The sequence below is a fragment of the Amblyomma americanum genome, chromosome 1 (genome assembly GCF_052857255.1).
Source record: "Amblyomma americanum isolate KBUSLIRL-KWMA chromosome 1, ASM5285725v1, whole genome shotgun sequence".
Classification (NCBI taxonomy): domain Eukaryota; kingdom Metazoa; phylum Arthropoda; class Arachnida; order Ixodida; family Ixodidae; genus Amblyomma; species Amblyomma americanum.
In genome coordinates this window covers 234,030,255-234,042,446 of record NC_135497.1, presented here as the reverse complement: position 1 = coordinate 234,042,446, position 12,192 = coordinate 234,030,255, and the positions used below count along the sequence as shown (strand labels likewise).

Sequence of the window (12,192 nt, the reverse complement as noted above, 5' to 3'; positions counted from 1 at the left end):
ACAACAGGCAGACAGACATGCCCAGTTGAAAAAAATACCAGCCCGTTTCTGGTGTTTACGCCAGACCGGATTTTCAGACACGGGTTCTGGTGTGACCCGGTGTAGTGTTTTCTGGTGTGACCGTGTCTGGTGTTCCGACCAGACTGGTTTTCTAGACACGGGTCCTGATGTGGTGTAGTGTGGTGTGTTTTAGTGTGTTCCGGTCTGGTGTTGTGCTGTGACCCGGTCATCTGATACCGGTTCTGCTGTGGTTTCGTTTGGTGTTTCCTGGTGTGGTCGGTGTACCATTCGATTTGGTATGGTTGGTGTACTGTACAATGTCTTTATAGAGATGCTGCGAGTTTGGACATACTATCGTGAGCCAAAACCAAAGAGACCCCTGTGAGCGCACGCCAAATGGTGTAAAACTGCAAGCACTCCTGATGTCGAGACAGGTGCACTAACATCCACCGATCTCGCTGTGTCGGTCTTGATGGCACGAGCATTTTATAAGTGGCACCTGCACACAGTTAGGCATAGTTTGGCCCACACTCGCATCATCATAATTTTTTACGATTGTACGCTGGAGCATGCACATAACCACATCAATTGTGTTCTTGCCGAAGATGAACAACAAGCATGTATAGAAAGAAAAAATGCTCACATTTCCTCAAAAGCATCCTTAGCTTTATTGGTAGACAAAATTGGCAGTACAGTCAAGCTAGAGGCCCCTTGCATCATAGCATGCATCTTTTCTGAGAAAGTCGAAAATCTTGCATTTCCCTGACAGCAGCTTGACTCCAGCTGTGTAGCCCAATACCTGAAGAACAACAGAACAAAATCGCAAATTTGTGTGAAGAACACTATACGAATCACAGCACAAAGGCAACTAGCAAATGCTGACATTAAATTTAGCTCAGTGGTGCAAACATGTACTACACATTCAATACAACTCGCAATGCCTCTGCAGTAAACCAAGTGAGTCTTCTGCTTTATAGTAAATCAATGCTACTCACATAAAGCACCCCACTTGCATTAAGTTGTTTGAAATCAGTTGCTGGATGAGCTAATATTTCATAGTTTCATTCGCACAGTGTGACAATGCATACACAGAAAGACGCCAAAAAACGCTTTGTGGTGCGTCCCCCTTGCCCTTGTTCATTATCATGCTGTGTGAATGAAAGTGTGAATTATTGTATTGTGTTTTTTTGCATTCATAGCTAATTGCGCATATTTACACCACAGCTGGGTACGCCCACTTCATAATCTGAATTCCAACCAAATATTTAGCGTTGCATCTGATATTGAGCATGACAGTCCTTCTAATACAAAATCAAGCTTTCTGAGACAATGAACAGCATTCTAGCATCTCAGGTAATTTCATTCATTACCAGACTCAGAGATTCTAATACTTCCTAACCTAGAGAAATAAATTACCATGGAAATTCTACTGCTGCAGAAAACAAAAAAATTAAGAGGGATTAAGGCATTAGAGAAATGATTAGAAGATGCCCGTAAAGGTGGGCACAAAAATGAGATATGCTGCAGTTCCAGTAAAAACGAAAGATTTGATGCGAGTGCAATTCAGGGTGACAAAATCCATGTATTGAGACTTTTTATGCCCACAGGGTGCAGAACAGTAAAACAATGGCTGGCTGCATCTATTTAGAAGACCATTCCTCTTCATTTCTTCCTATTTTGGCAGAAAAGTATAAAAAGCAGACTGTTGAAATTTATATTAAGCTCAATGCCACATACAAAATGACCAGGCTGGAACGTTAACGATTCGAAAGAAAACTTTTCTCCCACTCAATTTCAATGAAAATTAAACAAGATGCTCTGAACCCTGGCACTTGTAAAACCGTAACAGATGTGCAAAAAAAGCTGCCAGATTATTTTCTTGCATGAACCAAACCAAACCAAAGCTGCTGAGCACACATCAGTTTTGTTTAGGTATTATCTTTCTATGCACATCCTGAGCGTCTGGTGCAGTGCACTGGATGGTACCTGCAGACATTTGCACACATACAAAACCCACAGTAGATTCTGGGTACTGTGTGCTATCCACTATGGTGCCTAGCACTCCCTGTCTTCCAGTGAGATGCACTTCTTTTGGTGCATCCACGCGCTAGGGTTCCAGTTACAAAAAATGTCCTAGTTGACTCCAAGTTAAGTGAATAACATAACTGCACTTTTAGACTGACAGGGGAGAACACAGGGATGACACAAACACTGGTGTGCAAACTATCAACTGAGGTTTATTGTGGTGTGCGCACATATATAAGCTTAACATGTCAAAACATAAAAAACACATTTGAACCAGCAACTTTGCTATCGTATCGTCAAGCATCAGAAAGACAGAAAGACTTTGTCTCAGCAGATCGGTTTATGTTTGGTATCACTTGTCCAAAAATTGCTTTTCCTGTTTGGTAAGCAAAACTGAAGGGTCACTAACACACGGCCCTTCTTTTCCTGATTCCAAGCACTAGGCTTACAGCTCCCTGGTTGTCTTATCTCTGGATTTGAGAACTGTAGTCTGTTGCAAGTGGGGTTTGCAGCTATTGCATCTGGCGCAATGTGCCACCAGATTTCCAGATGTCTTAATCTGCCGGAAGTTGCGGTTATGCTCTCTGAGTCTTTCATTTAAACATCTGCCCGCCTGGCCCACATATGCTCGGCCGCAAGGTAGCAGTATCCTGTAAACCACTCCTTCACAGCACTCAACGAACCTGTTTGCCTGACACCACAAGACTTCTCTTCTCCAGGACTGGTTTCTTCATTTACCTTCGCGCACATTCCTTTTAGTTTTCTTGGTGCGGAAAAAACTACTTGCACTTCATGCATTTTCGGAAACTATATTCAAATTGTGAGAAAGTGCATGAATGTGCGGTAAGAAAAAATTTTCCGAAAGGCATGAAGTGCAAGTATTTTTTTCCGCACCAAGAAAACTAAAAGGAATGTGCTCGAATGTAAAGGAAGAAACCAGTCCAGGAAAAGAGAAGTCTTGTGGCGTCAGGCACACAAACAGGTTCGTCGAGTGCGGTGAAGGAGTGGTTTACAAGACACCGCTATCTTGCGGCCGAGCATATGTGGGCCAGACAGGCAGATGTTTAAATGAAAGTCTCAGAGAGCATAACCGCAACTGCCAGCAGATTAAGTCCCCTGAAAATCTGGCGGCACATTGTGCCAGATGCGATAGCTGCAAACCCCACTTCTATTAGACTACAGTTCTGCTGAAATTCAAAGATAAGACAACCAGGGAGCTGTGGGAGCCTACTGCTTGGAATCAGGAAAAGAAGAGACGTGTGTTAGTGACCCTTCAGTTTTGCTTATCAAAACAGGAAAAGCAATTCTTGGACAAGAGATACCAAACAAACTGATCTGCTGGGACAGTCTTTCTGATGCTTGACGATACGATAGCAAAGTTGCTGGTTCAAATGTGTTTTTCATGTTTTGACATGTTAAGCTTATATATGTGCGCACACCACACTAAACCTCAGTTGATAGTTTGCGCACCAGTGTTTGTGCCGTCCCTGTGTTCTCCCACGTCAGTCTAAAAGTGCAATTATGTTTGACCATGTTAACTACCAACTAGCCCAATTTGAAACCCTCTTAAGAATAAGCTTAACCAGTTGATTGGTTCTAAGAAGGCATATCACTTGCAAGAGCCGCTTCTCACAGCAAGGCAGATAGCAATAACGGCTGCAGGACACTGTAGTGCAGCAAGACTGAATGGTGGGCCAATTGGTAAGTCATGTCAAAGAATAATTTTTACCAGCCGAAAAAAAGACAGACAAGAGGAGAACCTACACAGGAACCAGTGTAGGTTCTCCTCTTGTCCCTCTTCTTTTTCGGCTGGTAAAAATTGTTCTTCGACTGTAGTGGAGGGCTCCAAAATAACTTAGAACAAGTGAGGTTCTTTAAGCTTTGCTGACATTGTATGGCAGACTGGCGCCTTTTCCAAAGCAGCAATGTTTACTGCCACACAAATGCATGTAAGGCCGGCCTTTGCTAATACGGATTCCAATGTTGGGCCAATTGCCTGTACTGCTTTGAATATGCTTGAACGCATGCTTTGAAGGCCTGAATTGCAAACTATCTTCCGTCAACTATGCCGCACTCGATGTGACCGCTTACTGATACTTTAATATCTTGTTTCTTTAAACCTTATTGCTGACCCTTGTGTTACTGTCTGTTAATTTGTATCTTGCTTATAAATCCACTCCTGCAACAGTCCCAGTGGGACTAACAGTATGATAAATAAAATAACAATAACACAAAATTCGCATGACCCCTCCCAACATGTATGAAACAAAGTATTGCATCCGCTTCGAGCCATCTCTACAAGGCCTCACTGGGCCATCCCTCCTAAGTGTGAAAAAGCGGTTAATATTGTCATAATCAATGCCACAAACTATTTTTATAATGCATGCAGCAAAACTAGCAAAAGATAGCTCAAGCACACCTATGCTTGAGTAAAAAGTAGCCAAAAACTTTTTACATGTAAGCTGAAGTAGCCCAAGTTGGAATATGATTTGCAAAACTATGTGCATAACAGCTCGACAAGAGAGCAGAGAAGGGAAAAGAGGGGTCATTATGGGCTACATGATGGACGCCAACAGTCACTTCCATCATGGCATCTGTCAGCTAGACAATAAGTCGGCTAGCATTCAATTCAAGCTTATTTTGTGCAAAATTTTCAGTGCTGGCTACAAGTTATAATATGGAAACTTTCGTCATTAAGCAGAGACAACCGGAGGATTCATGGATGATGGCAAATGTGACGGCACCCACGAAAGCCTACACTTAATCAGCACCACTCAAGCCTCAGCAGTTAAAATCGAAGCTTCAGGGCAATTGACTCGCAAGTACCACCAATCTTCTGTCTCCATTGCATGATACTAAAGTATTCATTAAAAGTTGTTCATTATGGGTAATTTCACTGCTCATGCACTGCCACATTACACATAGAGCCTAGGCCTTTAAGCTTTTATCCTCACATCAGCTAATTGCACCAATAAATTTAAACTCCTGTAAATGAACTTTCACGTGAAGACAATATCAACAATTATTTGGTCACGTCTTATATGTTTGTCATTATCCTTTGCTTAGTGCTTTTATATTATAAACCACTAACAAACCTGAGTTGTAATTCTCACATACACTGATGGAGTGAGTATATGCCTCTGAGATAAAGCCAGCTAAAGCTGGCAATTACCTCTCAGTGCATCGATTTTTCGCTTCAGTCAATGCCTTGCGGAGAGAATTGTGAAACATCACTCCAGCGCAGAAAAACACACGAACAAAGAGAATAGACACCATGGTCACTGGAAACATTTTTGTGCACTGGAATGATGTCTCATAATTCTGCCCAGAGCCAATTATACCAGCCCTCTATGCTTAGCCTTGTGGAGAACCTTTTCCTTGCCTTCCACTGTCACCTCCTGAGTACTTGCTACTGGAACTGCATTGTGCAACTGCTTCTGTTGACCAGATGGTAGTGGCAGCCCTCTTGTGAAATACTGCATCCTTTGGGATTCCCTTCTTGGTGCCATAAACTGCCTTCTCTACCTTGAATTCAGATACACCTACAGGAAGAAGAACACACGTATAAAAATTCTTAGCCATATTCACAGCCAGGAATATGATATTAATTGCATTTGTACACTTCACAATGGCAGTATGCTTTAACACCTGTTGAAGCAAGAAAGTAAGAAATAATTTCGTTTTTTACCAATGCAGAACATACATTTTGGTGTTGATGGTGCCATGCAATAGTGGTGAGTTCTGATAGCAGTGTACAAAAGGCAACTGCATACTTTCCCTTTAAGAATTTAAAACTTTAACTGCAGAATTATTGAAAAACAATTGACTTGATCCTTGAAAATCACAGATTAGTAAGTGAAGCAACAAATACGGAAAATAAAACAGTAGGAGCACTGCCAGTGTTTATATCATTAAGCAGCAACTGCTAAGAGCAATTTTCTAATTACAGTTCTTCCCCATACCCTTGTCAAGCAAGGCACTAATGCCGGTTGACCTGTAGTAAAGCTAATATGTCCTCAACAGGCTGCTTAGCAAATTTCTTGTAGTCAAAATTGAACGAAATATTACTTAATATTTTTGGAGCTAGAAGTGCATGAGCTATTGATATAGTCCAAGGCAAACAACTTAGTGCCTCAGAACAGATTTCAATGAGGAGCCTACACACGCTGTACTCGCCACTGTTTCCTTATACAAAGCAATACAGGAGTGCATGGCCTATGGTGTTCATGCTATGAAATGCAAAATATAAAAAGAAACAAAACTGAAGTGGAGAAGTTCTGCCATTACACCTTATGTGACACTAGAGAGTACATGTGCATGAAGAAGTAGTAAAATGGTCATTTTGAAATTTTGCACAATCATCAAATTGTCACGACCAAAGTCAGTATGCCTTTTCTTCACACAAAAGGTTTCCAGCGGCTCCAGCACACATTAGTTTCTTTTTAGTACAGTGCCTCTAAGTGACAGAAATTGGTCAAGGACCAAAACAGTAATAAGTGTGCACTGTGATTTTCACTTACATGGTGCATTACTTCACACAACCTCCCATTTGACCTACATGATTTGCTGCAGGAGCAGAAATCCGGCGTCAAATTCCATGAAGGCACAATCAAAGTGCAGTTCAGCGAGTCTGAATAAGCTAAAACATGAATTGAACCCAATAGCTTAAGGAAGTTTACAAGTGGTCCGTAACATTATGCTTGTAAAAAGACGACTTCAGGTGTCAATGCTTATCAAAGTTGCCTTCTGATCTCAGCTTTGGTGTGCTCATAAAGTGAGGGTGGGGTGCTCAGTTACAATGACCAATTGTCATGGCTGTTACCTTGTGCTACCCCACTTCAATGATGAAGGCTGTGACAAACTATCCTCCAAAATCTGACATCTGGCATAAAGGCTCAAAAACTAAAGCAAATAAAGGGCCACTGAGACCTAAAATTATTCCCTACTTGCACAGTTATGCACATCATAAAGAAAGCTGACAAACAGCACGAAGTTATACAGGTATTCTGGCCCCAGATGCTCGCTCATCTGAGCCACAGTATCCTAACTAAAGCAACAAAAAAGACATGACTGTTGAAGAAGGCATAATAAGGTCCTGTAAATGCTCATCAGCAATGTGAAAAACAAATTCTAACCCCTCATAATAATACAAGTCAGCCAGTGAGGCCACTGTGTCAGTCACCAACTAAGAGACCATATACAAAATATACACTGCAAATGCACAAACTCTACATGAGAGCCAAGCATGCCCTGCATTTGTGAAACAAATTTGTGTCAATGTAAGATTCTTGGCAACAATAGGCAAAACCATTAATGGCATATGCTAAAAAGGAAGAAGGCACCTAAATGATGCTGTACAATTTAAAATTCCACCTTTCAGTAAACTATATTTTTTCTAGTACCAGAAGGCAAAAATGAAAGGAAAGCTGCCAGCTGTCATGAGGTGTGCACAAAAAAAAAAAAACACTGAAGCGAAGGGATGCACAAACAGAAAAGAAGGGATGCACTACATGATGACACAACACAAAATAACAGAAAAACAGGGCACAACCGATCAATGAAAAGAGAACAACAGAAAGAAGGCAAGCAGTACTAAACACTGCTACCTCTGCAAATTGAGAACAGTGAAATGTGCAATACCTAAAATATTAGTTTCAAGGACTATAAACACCTAATTTTGGTCACATATTTTTTTTTAATGCTGTATTAGACAAGTATATCCACTGAACTTGCACAGCGTCAACACCAGGCAAGTGAAATGGCAAAAAAAAACATCAAAACTCACCAAGATAATAACTGAGGTAATGTTTTATGTTGAAGATTCACCTTTTTTTCATTTAGCACTTTCAGCTTTTTTGTGCACAGGCTATAATATAACAGATCCTGAAGGAGTTTGCAGTAGACGGTGCTTATTTTGTACTCAGATCCAGAGGCAGTAAAAATATTGCAACTACAGTGAGAGGCCGCAGAAAACAAGCTTACAAGGGAAGCTGTAAAGTGCAATTCATGTTTCATCTTTGAGGCGCATTCACAGCTGCACTATATAACACTGTGGCTACTTTTTGGCTAAGTGAAATAAGACGCCTTTGCTGGAGCAGCCTCGGAAGAGTGCCATGTGACACCGGCATTATTTCAGAAGAATGACATGGTTATCCTGTTATAATTGCCTATGAGGAGTGCCATGTGACCTGGGTATTAGAGAAAAAAGGTTAAAAGCATTGTCCTCATGCTGTAATACCACCTTAAAATGCTGCCCTGTAGCCCATTACTTCATATTGGTGTTTTTTAAAGCCTGGCTGCATTGAAGGGGGCTCTAGTAGATCGAGAACAGGTGGGAACTAGAGCGGGAGTGCGCGAAAGCGGACGAGCTCAGGCTATGCCAGTGTGCTCGTTGTTGCTGTGTAGCCTTTGAGCTGAGTGGCCAGCTCTGTACTCACTCGTGGTATGAGGGTGCAGGTTTCCCTTTTCCTTCCACCCTTTGTGTTGTGCTGTCAACTTTGCATTTTTTTCCATCTCGGCTTTAATAAAACGTGTTAATGATTCTTGTAAAAATCACCACGAAATTTTAGAAATGACAGAAGAAATGTTCCAACTACCATTAACAAAAAAACGAAAATTGGTTGCTTGCTTCGGATTCATACACTCCCTACATTCTAGTACGGGGAGTCTCAGATTCTTCGTTAGTCTTGGTAGGGGTTCTGAGGCTTGCCGAGGCCCCCCAGAATTTAAGCACTGCTTCATACTGAGCATGAAAGTGGCACTATCTGATGGTGACCTATTGAGAATAGACACACATCTTATTTTGAATAGGGGAACGCCAATACATGCCGTCAACGTTCTGGTCCAACGCAGACATTGCAACACACTGATCTCAACACAGAGGTGAAAAAACGGATCTTAGAAAACTCAATACATACTTGTGCTCTGCAATGTACGCTGAAAGGGGCACAGACAAGAGCCGCCCCCAAATCTGGACAGTCGAGACATCCTCTCCGATGAAGCTCTTTTCAGATTTCTTCACTACTGAACACCAGGCACTTCACCTGCATAACATAATTTGCAGTTGTGTATTTTTGCACCCACAATGCCTGGCACTTCCTGGTAATTATTTGTATTGCTGGCATATCACACAACCACAAGAAAATGTTCAAACAGCCAAACTTTAAATACATAATGCCACTTGCTCACACTAGTTTATCATGATAAGCTTGTACTACACAGGTTATACAAAAACACTTATTTTGAAACGGCTACGATGCGCTCTTTTTCTAGGGCTCCTTCGTCAAAATCTAGCTATGATTTTTACTCACGACCGCCTGCAACTAAAAGAACTTTACAGCTGCAGGCAACGTTACCAATGTTACAATGGTGATCGAGCAGCCAGCTTCCTTTTGGGGTATTACTGCGACGCGTCGCTCAATTCACTCAGTCGCTTGCGTGCCTTGACGCGTCACCTCCCTCGTACCCTAAGCTTGACAGCTGGTGTAATCGGCTCGTAGAGGTGTGTTCTAATCTTAAGACGCCACATCATAAAGACGCACATACGCGTAGCGAATAACACAACGCGAAACAGACCGAGCGGCGTACGCTATCGGCAGTCCGCAACGGGCCGATAGCAGCGTCAAAAAACACGCGTGCAGGCAGTGCACGATCACGTCGCACGTCGAATAATAAATAGGAAGTCGGGCAACCACATTAACGAAATCCCGAAACACAGTCGCACAATTCGCTGCGACAGCGCCTTGCTGGGCGGTATCCAATTCGCACATTTACATTTAGGACTCTACGCATGCCTGGCATTTAGCAAACGCATCTATGACAGACCTCGGCGCTCGCGTAGCAACGCATACACTGCGAACACTGACAGACCAGCATGTTGATGATTCGACGTGGAATGGACTTTGCTGCCGCGGAAACAACCAGCGAAACACGCGCAATGCCGAAGAGAAACGAACAGGACAGAACTGACAGAGACTCGTCCCTTCCGTTTCTTCTCGCCTTTGTGCTCGCTCCTTTATTTCCGCGGTCGCAAATTGCACGCATTCCTGCGCTACACTATGGGTCTCACCTGGAAACGAACACTCGACGCCATGCAGTAACCCCTTTCTTCTCTTGTTTTTCGGCTGCCACGGTTGAAGTCGAAGGTGTTATCAAGATGAAACGGCTCCATGCTTGTCGGCGTGGTCACTTATTCACAACGTACGCGAACGGCTGCATTGCTGACACGCGGCGCAGGCTACGATAAGCAGGAAACCCAAACGCAAGTTTGAAGCAACGATTTTGAAATCAAACACAAACAGCACACGAACAGCAGCACGGACCATGGCACGGCGCGGCGTAAGGCCTAACCGGATATCGCGCTGGAATGCAGCGCAAGGTGCAGCGGCGGGGCGAGAGAGAGAGGATAAAGAGGAGTGTTTGCTGTTTCCTGCCACGTGACCTAGAAGCAGCGCGCTGGATTTGAACGGCGTTGGGAAGCACACTAGGCGCTGGCGCGTGTCATGGCAAATAATTACTGCGAACTGCTACAAAATTGCTGTTAGACTAAGGCGCTTCGCGCCTCCGTGTTTTAAAATGACCATAATCAGCCCCTCAAAGGCACTCGATGTTGCATTGGCGCGTCATATTCAATCTTCAGATATTTCCTGACGCCGTGTAATTCACCGTGATATTCGACATATAATTATTTCTATATAATTAAATTATTATTTAATGGTGTGCAGTAATTGCTTGCATATCTATTGTACAATTATGCTGAGCTGCTCATGATCCAAACAGAGCGAATAAATTCGCTTCTGTCGGCAGTGTTACATACTCAAGAAACACCACCTCTCTGATGTGCACGCTACCAACACCAGCGCTCTGATGTGCACTTTAGTCTGGTGTGCACACTAGACCACACCAACCCACCCTGGTGTGCACATCACAACACACTAAAGGTCCGTTCGATTCGCCTGCACTTCGTGAATTGGTTCTCGCGGTGCTGCACTTCGCCATTCGTTTCAGCGGTGCAAGATGGCGCCGTCTGCACGACGCCATTCGTTTAAAAAAAGTGCAGACGTCGTGCAGGTCTAGTTCAGGAAAGTGCAGGAAAACTGTGCACCTCCTCAATGGTCGGGGCCGAAATGGTGCAGCTGCAGCCGCCATGGAAGCAGACGACGGCTTGCGCGACAATGGCTTGCGCTTTGCGATAAACGGCGGACATACTCAAATTATTCCACTCGTCGATGACAACAGTGCCTCACACGGGCCCGCCGACTCTCATGGAACGTGAGTGGCCACCCGAGAAGGCGACGACGGAGGTGGGGACGGCGGCCCTCGCCGGCACCTTGCATCTCTCGACCATCGTGCTCTCGACGGACCCGTAACCGGCGTCTATCGATTCTTTCTACTAATACAGTTATATTAGTACTCAAAGCCGGTTAGTACTCACAACCGCTTAGCATGCAAGTCGGCGCGCGCGCACCTCAGTCGTGTTCAGTAAAAGAACACACGTGCGTTTCGCTTAGATACCGCAAGGTTGCATCGAGACTGATTCATGGCAACACTTCGCTGCGATGTGCTGTTTAAAAATTCTTCACGCGGTTCGGGATGTTGGCGGCCGTTGATTTGGGCGCCACGCTGCTGGCTGCAATTTAGTGGCGACGCCAAGGCTAGCATATAGTATGGTGGAGCTGCCATAAAAAGAATGTAAACCAATAAGCTCCTGCCTGCACCACTGACGTATAACAGGCTTGACCCAATCGTAAAATAAATGAAAAGGCCCGAAGGCAATCCATCGTTTTGCCACCCGTAGGTGGAAAAATAAAAGAAAAGGGGGGAAATGCTACAAGCGACCCATCGCCGGGGGAACGGGCCCGGGGAGACTCCCCTGATCTCCCCTAGGACGTAGCGGAGGGGGTGGGATATAGGGTATGGGAAATTGGAGCTGGGAAAGGGTTATGTTAAATGGGGTGGGAATGGGGACAGCGAGATTTTGCTCTGATCCTTCGTTTGACATCGACTCCATTTCTGGCCCGCCTGGCCAGGGCAGGTAGGGCATCGAGCTTTTCCAATGGTGCGGCTCCCCCACGGGATGCGCGACCACCCACTGGCTCCGACCGTCGGAGACAGGAAAGGAAGAAAAAAAAAATTCCTAACTTGGGGACCACAGCCACCTGCTCCTCC

At 44.0% G+C, this 12,192-nt stretch overlaps 1 long non-coding RNA gene across 1 annotated transcript; it reads right to left on the bottom strand.

The window, feature by feature from the left end:
• Positions 1-644: 644 nt before the first annotated feature.
• On the bottom strand, positions 645-10,401 carry LOC144114781 (uncharacterized). The gene is made up of 4 exons (XR_013311117.1): positions 10,094-10,401; positions 8,943-9,068; positions 5,408-5,567; positions 645-799 (listed from the first exon to the last, which is right to left on the bottom strand). It is a non-coding gene; the product is annotated as an uncharacterized LOC144114781 (long non-coding RNA).
• Between the last annotated feature and the right edge of the window lie 1,791 nt (positions 10,402-12,192).